The 14,296-nt window shown below is 39.2% G+C and overlaps 1 protein-coding gene across 3 annotated transcripts in view; it reads left to right on the top strand.

The window, feature by feature from the left end:
- The first annotated feature begins 798 nt into the window (after positions 1–798).
- The window catches only part of LCA5 (lebercilin LCA5), a 67,989-nt gene continuing 54,491 nt past the window's right edge, over positions 799–14,296 (top strand). The window contains exons 1-2 of one of the 3 annotated variants that reach the window (XM_070559016.1): positions 1,130–1,311; positions 6,217–6,304. The gene's annotated coding sequence lies outside the window, so the exon portion shown is untranslated. Of the gene's footprint in view, positions 1,023–1,108; positions 1,312–6,216; positions 6,305–14,296 lie in introns of those variants that run through there. The other 2 variants (XM_070559013.1, XM_070559015.1) reach the window with 2 other exon arrangements.

Genomic DNA, 14,296 nt, shown 5'->3' with positions numbered 1-14,296 from the left:
AATTAACAGTGGCGAGAACAGCGGAGAACGGTGTTAAACCATCTTGATAGGCAGAAGGCTCAGAAAGCCTTAAAATAACCTTCACCGAAGAGAGGATTTTCTTTTTACCCTCCCTGCCTCCCAGAATTAATGCCATTTAATGCATCGTCGATCTTTTAAAGGGGAAAATATGCCATACAGCAGCTCCCCATACATAACTGACACGCACCACACATGTTTCAAGACTGTGTGCAAACGTTTCAAATGTCACTCCACCTCACTCCGGTTACAAAACCTAAAAATCACTTTCCAGCCACTCGCGCGCGTCCGCGATTCACGAAGGCCAGGACCTCGAGGCGGGGGCTAACGGGAAGCACACGCAGTCCGCACGCGCCTGTAAATCAGCAGTTTCAGTGCTCACCCCGAGAAGTAACTAGCTATTTATGACTTATTTCTAATTTAAAACCGAGCGATTTCAAAAAGGGACTCGAGACGATTTTCACGTCTGCAACCAGGCAGTCGACAAGTTTCTACAGTCCACTTCACGGACTCCCCGCACCACGCCAGGCCCGGCACGCCCCGCGTCGCGCCTGGCTCCATACAGCCTAAATGGCCGGCCGCTTTGAGGAGCGGCGGCGCGAACGACTTTCCTACTGTAGATCGCCGGGGCCGCTAGAGCGACCAACCAATGGCCGCCTTCTCTCGTCCTTCTCGTCCCGCCTTCCCGTTCCACTTAAGCCAATAGAAAGCGCAACCTGGAGACAGACACCAATGAGAGATCGAGGGCGGGCACCATTGGCTGCGGTCGCCCCGCAGTGCAGTCTGGGTCTTTGCCTCCGTTACCGTGGAGCCGAGGTAGCCGCGCCTCCGCCGCCTGGGAGCTGCCGTCCCCGCCCCTACCCTGGCCTTGTGTTCAAACTTCCCGCAACCCGGCAACCTCGGCGCCCGCCCCGCGGCCTCCGCAGCCTCGCAGGAGCCAGGCACCCGCTCTTCGGGGGCCCGACGCCGAGGCCCCGGCGGGGAGTCCGGTCGGCGGAGAGAAGGCAAGCAGGCGGGCCGCCGCGTCGGCCCTGAGGGGGTCGGGGGGTGGCGCTGGGCTCTGGGTGGGCGTGGAGACTCGTGAGGTCGCGGTGCGAGGGGACGCGGCCGGGGCGTGGGGAGCTGGCGAGGCGGTGGTCGTGGGTCGCGGCGTGCGAGTGGAGCTGTCCAAGCGGGAAGGATGAAAGGATTAGAGGCGGGGAGGCTGTGGCGAGCGGGGAGAAGACAGTCCTCGGAAAGGAAGTCAGACCCGGGCAGCGGCAGCGGGCCGGAGGAGGGGAGAGGGACTGCCAGGTGGGGGTCGGGAAGTGACGGGGCGGAGGAGGAGCTGGGGAAGGGTTGAGATCGGGACGAGGAGAAAGGGAGCGCGGTGCAGGAGGCCCTGGAAGAAGGGGTTAGGATTTATTAGAAAACCCTAGAGGCTGTGGAGACTGAAGATGAGCCAGGAGGGACGGGGCCAAGAAGGGGAAGAGGCTGTGAGGCTTTTGGTAGCTCTGGGATGATAAATAGGGGGAGATTAAGACTGGTTAGAGTGGAAAACCTCACTTGTCCTGGCTGTGAAATTTTTCCACATCCTTCACGGATGAGATGAAAGGAGGAAAGAGGGTTGGCAAAAATGTGCCTTGTTGGAATAGATGAGTTGGCGTAGGTGGTCAGATACTCGGTTTTGTACCTTGGGAGGACCAAGGAGCAGTGTTTAACAGTTGTGAAGAGCACCCGTCCAGTTCACCTGAGTATAAACCTCTTATTCACTTTGTGGCCTTGGACAGATTACTAACATCAATTGGCAACGAATTACTGCCTAGTAACAAATTACTAGAACCATATTTTTTTTCCGTTTGAGAATGGAAATTGTAGATATGTTGTGAGGATTGATTTTATTGAAATGTTACTTAGGTAAATGAAAAAAATTGGATGGATTTGTTATTGGTTTTTGGTTTGTGTGAGCTATTCTGTGGGCTGCATTGACTGGCGATTTTCTTAATCTTTTCCCTTGTGGACCCCCCGCTGAAAGTCTGAAGAAAGTTTTGGCTCCTCTCCCTAGGAAAGTACACGGGCATGTGCATGTTTGTGTTCGTCCTTTATCTTCAGGTTAAGAACTTGGATAAGATATTTCTTCAGGATCAACAGTCATCATTTAAATTTTTTTTTTTTTTTTTGGCGAGAGGGGCTCCATGCAGTTTGGAAAACAGTAAAACTTGAAAAAGGATATGGGTCTGGAGATTCTTTACTGTCTCTAGCATGGTTGTTATTTTAATCTCTGTTTTTTCCAGTTGTATTTCCATGTTTGAATTTTATATTACCATTCTAAATATTTCACTTTGGGATTTTTGTTGCATGTTGACTTATGCGATTATCCAAACACATAATAGAAAATAAGAGTTTGTTTTGATTCTCTCAGTTGACAAAGTGTTATTTCAAATATCAAAAAGTAATTGGTGACTTTGGAAAAGAGATTTTTTTTTTTTGTCAGTCACATCTGTTCTGTTAAACAATCATGTAGCTGTAATTCTGTAAGACACAGTAGAAATCCTTTATGATAAAGACGCTACCCTCTCCTGGTTCTCCTGCCTGTCATTCTTGATCTCCTTTGTGGGATCCTCCTCCTCTGCCCATCATTTAATTATTGTGTTTCCTCATAATTCAGTCTTCTGCCTTCTCTTCACTCTGTTCTTTTCTCGGCTAGTTCATCCTCAGGCGTTTGGTAGTCTTCGCTTCCACCATCTGTATTTTGTTGATGTAGTCTCAGTTTTTTATCTCTGTCCTGGAACTCTTGAGTTAGCTCCCAATTTATATAGCTAATTTTTTGTATTAGCTTTGATTTCCCACAGGCATCCTTAGCTTAGTTTGTCTAATATTGAACCCATCCCCTTGCCCCACCAAACCTGTCCTATTCAGTGGTACCGTATTCACCCAGTTTTGCAAGCCCAAAACTTTGGAATTCATTTAGTTTCTTCTCTCTTCTCGTACTCCATGTATAATCTCTCACCATGTCCAGTTTATTTTATTTGATAAACATTTCTGACTCAGTTTTGCACTCTGTATCTCTAGTTATCCTACCTTAGTTCACACCGCTATCCTTTGTCAAATGATTTCAAGACAAGCTGGTCTTCTTTCTTCAGCCTTATTGCCCTCTAATTCTTGGGTTGGAGATGGACTTTGTAAATGTCAGATCTGATCTTTTTAATCCTACTGAAGATCTTTGGTTTGTTTCCACCCAACTTCTTAGTATGATGTAAAGATCCTTCTTTTAATGGCCTCTTCCACTTAATTGTGCCTGACTTATTATTTCTTTATCATTACCCCCCAGCCAGTGGAGTTCTAAACCAAGATTGTCCAATAGAAGCGTAACGTGAACCATATGCAGTTTTTCATTGCTTGAGCACGGGGATATGTTCTGAGAAACATGTCCTTAGGTGATTCACCGTTGTGAACAACACAGAGTGTACTCACGCAGACCCAGATGGTATAGCCTACTACACACCTAGGCTCTATGGTACTAATCTTATGAGACCGCTGTCGTATATGCGTTTTGTTGTTGACCAAAACGTAATTTAACATTTTTTCTGTAGCCACACAAGAAAATACCAACAGGTGAAATTAATTTTAATAATATATTTTATTTAGCTCAATATATCTCAGCTACTCCTTCAACATATAATAAATATAAAAAAGATTATTAACGAGAGATTTTATGTTCTTTTCTATGCACTAAGTTTTCAAAATCTCATGTGTATTTTATACTTACAGCATAGCTCAATCTGACTGGCTACATTTCAGTGCTCAGTAGCCACTGTGTTGGACAGCACAGTTGTAAACTATTGGCCTTTTGATGAAATGCCACATATATCTCATGCCTTTTACTTTTGCACACGCTGCTTCGTCTTACTGAAATAGGGTCTTCCCTCACCAACTGCCTTCTTTTACTAGCCTCATCTATCGTTCCACCCCACCAGAACACAAACACACAACCTAAATCATACTTGTGCTTAACCTCTGCTAATACCTAAAGACTCAGTTTAGGCCTTACCTCCTTTGGAAACCTTCCCAAACTCCCTTCTGTCCTCTGTTCTTAGTTTTGAGTTTACTTAGCTTCCTTAACTTCCCTTTATCGTTAGTACGTTTACTCTTGCATTACCTTTTCTTCTTGTCTGGGGAGTTCCTTAACTCTTAACGAGGGGATCAGTTGTGTCTTACTTATTTTTGTATCTCCACTTTGATCCATAGTTAAGTGCCTGACACTTAGTAGCTGTTCAATAAATGCCTTATGAATGAATGAATGAATATTCTCTGGTGTTTTCATTTGACTAAACTTTAGGAATACACTGTAGTTAAGATGCTTTCATTTGACCCATTATTTCAAAATGCTGTTTAAAAGAAGCTGATGATGCCTTAAATTTTAAGTCTAGAATTTACTGTGATCTGACTTGAAGTCTAGGAAACCATCCTTAAAATGTAAACATAGTTTTGTGTTTAAGCAAGAGCAGATGTTCTGTAAATAAATGTAGGATAAGAAAATGCTCAGGAATATCCTGGAACATATGAGTAGAGGAGTGGAAAAACTACTTGGTTTTATTTGTTTCTAAACATTTTTTCTCCTTTATAGGAGAGAAGAGGTTGCAGTTTCAATGCAGCAATATTGTTTTTATCTTTATCCCGTCTTTAGTTAGTTCTTTTCCTTTTCTTTAGTTAGTTATTTTCCTTTTTGGGGAGAGAGATTTCCTTATTTATATCTTTCTCTCTAAGGTCATTTTTATTTTACACGTCTAGTTGCCTGTTATGAGCTCTTTTGCTGGCAGCAGAGGTAGCCAGGCAGCAGTGGCAACAAACCTGGCATGTTGGGGGCACAAAACTTGGCATGTTGGGGGCACAAAAGAAGGCCACGTTGGCTGAAAAAGCAGGTGAGGGGACGAGTGGCATGAAATAAGGATGGAGAAGTACACAGAAAGGCTAGATCTTGTAGGAGTTTGCAGATCTGGTTCAGGAATCTGAAGACTGTAGGAAGCCGTTGAGGGGTGTTAAGCAGGAGAATAATGCTGTCTAATGTCTGTGTCAGGTAGCTTTCTCTGACTGGTGAAGCAAGGATGATGCTGCATATCAGTTAGGAAGCGGTTGCAGAAGTTCAAGTGAGAAAAGATGGTGGCTTGGACTAGGGCAGTAGCAGTGGGGATGGTAAGAAATAAGCAAATCTGGAATATATTTTGGAGATAAAACCATCTGGTTTTACAGATGGTTGGGATGTAAGATTAAGAAGGAATCAAAAGTGATCCTTAGATTTGCAACATGAGTAATTTAGTACATGGAGGTGTCATTTAATGAGATCAGAAAAATAGGAAAGGGTGGGGGTAGAGAGGGGACAGATCATGGTTTTGGTTTTGGACCTGTAATTCTGAAATGATTTTTAGATACCCAGATGGAGTTGTTGAATAGGAACGTGAGTATATGAATCTGGAAGTCAAGGTAAATTAATCTAGATGAGATCACCTAAGGAGAGAGTGTAGGTAAAGAAAAGAGGGCCAATATGTGGTGCCTTGTGTATTCCAACATTTAGAGATCAGGAAGAGCAGGGAGATTCAACAGAGGAGCCTGAGAAGAGACAGCCAGTGAGACAGTAAGAAAACCAGGAGAGCAGATGGCTGTGGAAACTAAATAAGAAAAGAGAGTATTTCAGGAAAGAGGGAATGGTTAGTTGTGTCAAATCCTGCTATGAGGTCAAGGACGAGTAGGACAGAAAATTGGCTGTTGGATTTAGCCAAAATGACCATCATTGTCTATTTTGACAAAAGCTATTTCAGTGGAATGGTAGGGGTGAAAACGTGACTAGTGTGGATTCAGAAGAAAATGGTTGGAAAAGAAGTAGAGATAACATTCTAGATTATAGATTACTCTTCAAAAAAAATTTATTGGAAAATTGGGGTAGAGAAATTGGGTTGTAGATGCGGTAGGACATGGAGTCAAGCAAGAGGTTTATTAGAGCCTCTTTGTTGATAGGAATGATCCTGTAGAGAGGGCACAATCCTTGAGACGGAGAGAAGGTGTGGGAAAGAAGACAGGCGAAAGGTTTAGTTCTTAAAAGGAACAGAAATGCTTCTTCAGTTTTAGCAGAGGGAGCGCAACGGTGTGGGATATATGCAGGTGGAGGTGGCTTCAGAGGTGAGGTCATGCTCATCTGGTTGCTGATTTCGAAATATTAAATAGGTCACTCAACTAAAAGTCAGAAAAACTTGTAGTCCATTTCAAGTTTTACTAACTTAGCTCCGTGACCGCGGATACATTGTGATCTTGGGTAAGTCCCTTTGTTTTTCTGGCCCTTAGTTTCCTTAATCTCTGCAAAGAAAGGAGTGGTTCTCTAGGATTCCTTCCAGTGCTAAATTGCTATGTAATCTTATTAAGCTATAGCACTTTTTTATTTGTTTATACTTTATTAAAAAATTAATAATTATTATTCTAATAGTTGCCTTACCTCATGTTTATCTATTTCTTCCTTTCTTCTTTTGGTATAATATTTCATGTCTTCCTTTTTTCTTTAATTTGTTAACTTTTGTTTGCCTCTTTGCTTGTTTGAACTGTTTTTCTGACAGCACTGTCAGCCAGGCAACAGTGTTTCTACAAGGATCAAGGATGAATTTTTTAAAAGTGAATTTTCACAAGTGTGTAAATTTCCATTCTCTAGGAAGGCTTACATCTTTGGGTGGCTATAGTTTCTAAAGAATACTTGTTTGTTGTCATGAAAAATTGTAACGTAGTATGCGGTGATACCAGTATATGTAGGTTAGAAATACCTGCCTTATTTCAGAATAAATCCTAAATAATCAGAAGTCTGGCAAAGATAAAATATTCTCTAGTGTTTCTGGGGATATTCTTGAATTTGTTATCACTATTAAGAAAGTGTTTTCATGTAATTAGCATGTAATATTTTTAGGGAATATATAAAGGATGCATAAATAACTTATTGGGAATGTTTTTCTTAATTATCTCTCTTTGATGGAAGAGCCAGGTCCTGCCCTAAAGGAACTCGGTGTATTCTTGCTCATCTTGGTTTCCTCATTGTCTAAAATGGCATCTGTATCGTCAGTAATTTTTGTTGACTCAATGAGTGCATGAATTAAATAGTAGTTTCATGGATTTAGGAAAAGTGCATATATCAAATTGTTTTAAAAGGGTGAGAATAATTGTTAGAAATAATTGGCTTAAAAATGACTTATATTTGCTGTTAAAGATGTAGATCTGACCATATGTTCTCGTCTCCTCTCTCCTTGGAGGCAACATTAAAGTAATATTAAGGAAAAAAGAATAAACCTATAACGTTGAAGGGATGATAGAGTTTTTGCGGTAGATGAGAGATTACAACACATTTCTGAAAGATACAAAGACTAACAATGGATGAAACAGAGGAGAGAACTATTTTCCCAAATATTTAAGAGGGAACTGCAGTAAAGAAAGATTCTGGTGTATCTAACAGAATCTCAGAGAATCTTGGGATTTAAAAAGTCAGAGAGAAAGGATAAATTGCAAACGGGAAGGAAGAATAATTGAAAAACTATATATGGAATACTTGTGCCTCCTTTCCCACCCAAGCCCGTGCACAGTGATGGTCAGTGTAATACTCCCTGCCCCTTGTGCCTCCCTCCCTTTCGCATCAGAAAAGACAGAGGTAATTTCTTCAGGAAATAAAAACAAAGACAACACTAAGGAGAAGCAGAGTTGCCATGGTGGACATTTGTGTTAGGAGATAATCCCTCCTGATTCTAGCTTTTAGGGAGGCCCCTGCATAATGGCTGATTCTCTGCTGTTCATCCTAAAGCAACGTGTGCCTGTCGGAAAGCCCTACTCACATGTACACAGTTTCCATTTCTTCTTCCTTTCTCTTCTTTCTAAACTGTCAATGGCCAACCAAAAATTACCCTCAAAGAAATAAAACCAGCAGTATATAAATAAGAAGCCTAAGATAAACAGAAAAACCATGACCATTTGAAACAGAGATAGTTCCTGGATCAGAATTAGACAGAATAGACATAAAATATCTATGTAGTGCTCTCAGAGAAATGAAGATATATTGCCTCAGTAAAGCAAGAACAGAATAATTATTTTAAAGATGAGAATAAGAAACAGTTCTTGGAAATTAAGATGTTTGCACCTGGATGGTTTAGAAGACAAATTGAGTAAATCTCTTTGAAAATAGCAAAAAGACAAAGAGAGCAGGTCTGTTATTTAACCAGTAGAAGTTTCAAAAAGAGTAAAGGAAAAATCAACTATCAAAAAGTAACAAAACATTTCCGGTGCTGGGGCCGGCCCCGTGGCTGAGTGGTTAAGTTCACACACTCCACTGTGGCAGCCCAGGGTTTCGCCCGTTCGGATCCTGGGTGCAGACATGGCACCGCTCGTCAGGCCATGTTGAGGCCATGTCCCACATGCCACAACGGGAAGGACCCACATCTAAAATAATGCAACCATCTACCAGGGGGCTTTGGGGAGAAAAAGGAAAAATAAAATCTTTAAAAAAAAATTTCTGGTGCTTAAAAATGTAAGTTTCTAGGTTGAAAGGAAGAAGGGGAGAATAGGACAACACAATCAGTGAAAAAAAGACCAACACCTGGGCAAATTGTTGTGAAATTTCCTTATTACAGGAGGGAACATCCTAAAAGCTCCTAGGGAGGGAAAAAAAGAAACCTATAAAGGAAAGAGAATCAGATGAGCATAACTAGTGTGTAAACTCCATAAGGGCAAAGATTTGTTGTTTTCATTTCTGTTACATAGTGAGAGCTCAAAAAAAACTCTGTTGATTAAGAGAATGACTGTAACGTCTCACTAGCAGCTCTGAGGGCTTAGAAGACAGTGAGACAGTGTCTCCAAAGTTCTGAGAGAAGATGACTTGTCATAGAATTTGGAACCTATGAAAACTATCAAGTATGAGGGCAAAATAAAGACATTCCCAGGCTACGGGAAATCGGAACATTTACCTCCTAATCCATTTACCCTTTCTCAAGAAGTTACTTGAGGATATGGACCAGTAAAATGATGATGAAAACTAATAAAGATGATGCCATGGGCTACTAGAAATAATAGATTAACTCAGGAGTACAATAAAAGTAATTCCAGAATGACAGTGGTGTAACAGGTCTGGAAAGTAGTTGGCTTAAGTTAGATTAGGAAATCATTGGTCTCCAAGAAAAATATCCTTAAGAGGAAGAATGGAATGGATTTCAGGCTGTAGATTGAATGACTAAGAAGCTGATAGATATCTGTGATATGATAAGAAGGATGTTTTTTCCTCTCAATAAGAAAAAAGGACAATTAGGAATTATAAGGAAAATTTCCTGCATAACCAATGTGTAGTTGCATGTTGAACCATTTAAAATGAGATGTGAGTTAAATCCTCATCTTTCATAGTCTAAAATTGCTAATTCAAAAAATAGTATAAGCATAAAAATATAAGCCATTAAAATAGTTCTCCAGGGAGTAGGACTTGCATAATGGGGCTCTGCGTATTTCCTTTTTTCCTCTTCTTTTTTTTTAGGAAAACCAGCCCTGAGCTAACATCCACTGCCAATCTTCCTCTTTTTGCTTAGGAAGATTGACCCTGAGCTAACATCTGTGCCCATCTTCCTCTACTTTATTTGTGAGATGCCTGCCACAGTATGGCTTGGTAAGCGGTGCGTAGGTCCAGGCCCAGGATTTGAATTGGTGAACCGCAGGCTGCCAAAGCGGACCACGTGAACTTAACTGCTGCGCCACTGTGCTGGCCCCTCTTCTTTTTTTTTTTAAACTGTATGCATATATTTGGGGCAGAGGGAGAGAGCGAGTGCTGGTACATAGGATATGAGTGGCAGGTAATGTTTTGTGGATTCTTAATCTTTGCAGTGAAAAGTTAGGTGGCACCTCTGACTTAGATGGGACAGGTGTTAGGGAGCTGTTTCTAATACACGTGTATAAACAGAAATAATCTTCATCTATACCATATAATCAACTTGTACTTATGTTATTTGAATTAAAACTGAAAGTCTTTAACAAGGAACACCAATCAACTTATTGAGCATTTTGTATGTTTGAATTGTAAATATAATTGTTGGTCTTTACTTAGTGCTTATTGTGTGATAGTTAGTGAATTATCTCATTTAATCATCACAACAATTCTCTAAGGAAATTACTATTGTTTTTCCCATTTTATAAATGAGAAAATTGAGATTTAGATTTAGATGGAGAAGTTAGGTGACTTCTCCAGATTTGCATAGCTAATAAGTGGTGGAGCCACTTAATTGCTCTAATCCATCATCCTTGTTTTCTAGACAGTCTTTTAAAAATTTCTTTTTGTTTTATTATTTTTAAATTTTTATTTATTTTTTTCAGGAAGATTAGCCCTGAGCTAACATCTGCTGCCCTTCCTCCTCTTTCTGCTGAGGACAATTGGCCCTGAGCTAACATCCATACCCATTTTTCTGTACTTTATGTGTGGGACACCTGCCACAGCATGGCTTGATAAGCAGTGCTTAGGTCTGCACCCGGGATCTCAACAGGTGAACCCCGGGTCGCTGAAGTGGAGCTTGCAAACTTAACTGCTGTGCCACTGGGCCGGTCCCTAGATAGTTTTTAAAAAATGTGTAAATATTTTCTTTGATAATTGCAGAGTGAAAGATTCGGGCCAATTTATATATTTTTTAATATTAGTATTTGTTGGAATTGCTGATTTCAGATCCAGTAGTTAATTGTAACAGACTGAGATTGCCAGGCACTAATAAAGCAGGAAGTAAAATCAGAGTTCTAATTTTGTCTGTTTGCTTACTTTTTAAAAAAATATTCTTTACTAAGGAAAATTTCAGACAGCTACAGAAGTAGAGATACTGGAATAATGAAGCCGCGATCTCTGTCATCCAGTTTACATAAGTATTAACTCATGGCCAATCTTTTTTCATCTCTACCTTTACCTACTTCCCCTTGGGTTATTTTGAAATAAACCCCAGACATTATTTAATTTTATCCATAAATATCTCAATATATATCTCTAAAAGATAAGAGTTCTTTTTAAAAAAATAACCACAAATATCATTATCTCACCTAAAGCAATAGTAATTCCTTAATATCATGAAACATCTAGTCAATGTTTAAATTTTCTCAGTTATCTTATAATTTTTTTCATGTTCTGTTTGAATCAGGATTGAAATAAGGTTCACAGATTGCAATTGTTTGTTTTCCATAAGACTTTCTTAATATATAGATATCACTGTATCTCTTCTTTTTCTGCTTGCAATTCATGTGTTAAAGAAACCAGTTTGTCCTATAGAATTTGCCAGTCTGGATTTTGCTAATTGCTTCCTTGTACATCTCTCCCTTCTGTTTTCTGTAACTTGTCATTTACATTTAGAGATTTGATCAGAATCAGACTTAATTTTTCTTGTAGGAGGAGCAGATTACTTCACCGGTATCATTGTGTCCTATCTGGAGGCACGCAGTGTCTGGTTTTTTCTTTTCTGTGGTGTTAGCAGCTGTTAGTGATCATTGTCTAGCTTCATTATTTCATTAGTGACTGCAAAATGGCAATATTCCAGTTCTGTTATTCTAATATTTCCTTTTTCATTTATTAGCTAGTATAATTCTGTTAAGACATACTGCCCGTTATCTGCTATTTTGTTGTTTTGAGATACAGCTTGTAACAGCGTAGGCAAGATACATGTTTGATTTTTTTCTCTTTACATATTGATTTTCAGATGAATGCGTTGGTTCCCTAGCATTTTCCAAAGGGAACTAGTTTCTTAAAATATCATATGGCCTCATGGATTTAAACATATTTAATGTGTTTTAATCCTTTGGTGATATAATTCTCATTGATTATGAGATTGTCCCATCTCTAGCTAGTAGGAGCTTCATCGAGTTGGCTCCTGAGCCCTTTTGACACTCCATCAGTAGTGTCTGATGTCTTCCTTGCTTTCTAGTGTGACCAAATTTCTAGATTCTTAGCTTCATCTTGTATGTTTCTGTACAAGATGGGATGGAATTCTCAGGAATGGAATAAGACATTTTATAGAGAGCTCTAGTTTCTTTTAAAAGGAAATAGTATTTAGACACTACATCTGGGTGCTAGGAATGCTTGTTGCTACTAGTTTGTTATTTCTAGGATTTTTCAGTGGACAGAGCTAAGAAATAGTCTATCATAAATTCATACTGATACTCCTAATTCACATTTTTCACTGGTTTTAATACTCATATTAGCTTATTTTTGTTTCTTCCCACGTTGAAAATTCTAATGTCTAACCGCAGCAACATAATTACTCATTTGCTTTACAATGTATATGTACTAGTCGGAGAATAACAATACCAACAATATGAGTTTTGAAAATAGTTTATAAAAAGACTTTCTGCGCTTTTTTTGTCAGTAGGATATAGATATATCTCACTAGGGATATAAAGTAAAATCATTGTGTTTTAAAGTCATTTGAACTGGTTAATCTATGTGATCTTACCAACTGTGTATGTAGTTAGATTTGTTTCATTTCCTTTTGTTATAAGAATTGCTTTTAAAAAATCTAATTTCTAAAAATTATAATTTCCAAAGTCAAGTCTACAAAAGTTATAGATAAAGAAGTCTAGCGCCTACCCCTGTCCCTAAATTGTGCTTCCCCCTTTCCCCTCCAGCTGTATTGTTAATCAGCTAATCGCCAGTACACATGGCCTTTAAAATTTAAATTAATTGAAATTCAACAGAATTAAAAATTAGTTCCTCAGTCACACTTGCCCCATTTCGAGTGTTCAGTAGCCACATGTGACCAGCTACCATACTGGACAGCACAGATTATAGAACACCCCTGTTGTTGCTGAAAGTTCTGTTGGATGGCCCTGCCCTAGAGGACCCATTTTTCTTTTTAAGTGTTTAGTTTATCCTTCTGCTTTTTAAAAATATAAAAATTACATATGTAAGTTTATAACTGTCCTTCTCTGATAAATGGTAGCATGCTATACATACTTTTCTCTCTCTTCCTTTTCTTCATACATCCTGGGGATCACTTCAGACTGCAGAGAATATACAGATAGTCCTCATTCCCTTAATAGCTTCATAGTACTGTCCTTCGTGGTGTGGGCGTTTGTAGTGGATGTAGCCAGTTCCTTATTGACGGTCATTTTGACTGTTTTAGTCCTTTACTACTTCAGTAGTGCTGCAGTGAAGAGGAGTAGTGCTGCTGTGCGCATGTCATTTTTCATACGTTACTAGAACCACTGTACTTTTAACACTAATTTTATCAATGGGATTGTTAGTTCTTCTAAATATTAAAACCAATTATTCTAATTATGAAAGTAATACAATTTCATTTTACTAGAAAATAAAAATATATTGAGAGAAATAAAATCATCTAAAATTGATGCTGCCCAGACACTATTTTAGAGTATATGTATCTCTTGCTTTGTAATTTTTTTTTCAGTTCCTTAGTTCAGATAGGAAGATATTCATTATTTTCAGTATTTTTTCAGTGAATACGTATAGTTGAGATCATATTGTATATACTGGTTTGAATTTTATTTTTTCCAATAATAGTTATATAAGCACTTTCCTTGTTAACACAAACTTTTTGTAAACATTTCTAACAGCTGTGTATTATGCTGTATTGATTTTTACAGTACTTAATTATTCCACAATGGTTAGACATTAGGTTGCTTCTTTTTTATGAAAAAATAAAAATTGTACTGCATTAAACATTTATGCACAAATTTCCCCTTATTTTTCTTGGTATCCAGGAATGGAATTATTGGATCAAAGGTTAAAAGCGTAATTAAAGTTTTAATACATCTTTTTTTAAAAATTGAGATTCATGATAGTTTGATTTACACATTATTTCTTGTCTGTCACCACCTAAGTGTCCCCTTCACCCCCTGTGCATACCTCCCACTCCCCTTCCCCTGGTAACCACTGAACTGTTCTCTTTGTCCATGTGTTGGTTTATATTCCACATACGAGTGAAATCATCTGGTATTTGTCTTTGTCAGTCTGGCTTAATTTCACTTAGCATAACACCCTCCAGGTCCATCCATGTTGTTGCAAATGGGATAATTTTGTCTTTTTATGGCCGAGCAGTAGTCCATTGTATGTCTGTACCACATTTTCTTTATCCAGTCGTCAGTCATGGGCACTTGGATTGTTTCCATGTCTGGGCTATTGTGAATAATGCTGCAGTGAACATAGGGGTACTTATGTTACTTTGGATTGTTGATTTCAAGTTGTTTGGGTAGATACCCAGAAGTGGGATAGCAGGATCATATGGTATTTCTCTTTTTAGTTTTTTGGGGAATCTGC

Source organism: Equus przewalskii, chromosome 9 (genome assembly GCF_037783145.1).
Source record: "Equus przewalskii isolate Varuska chromosome 9, EquPr2, whole genome shotgun sequence".
Taxonomy (NCBI): domain Eukaryota; kingdom Metazoa; phylum Chordata; class Mammalia; order Perissodactyla; family Equidae; genus Equus; species Equus przewalskii.
The sequence above is the reverse complement of the archived record's forward strand: the minus strand, read 5'-3'. Positions and strand labels throughout refer to the sequence as shown.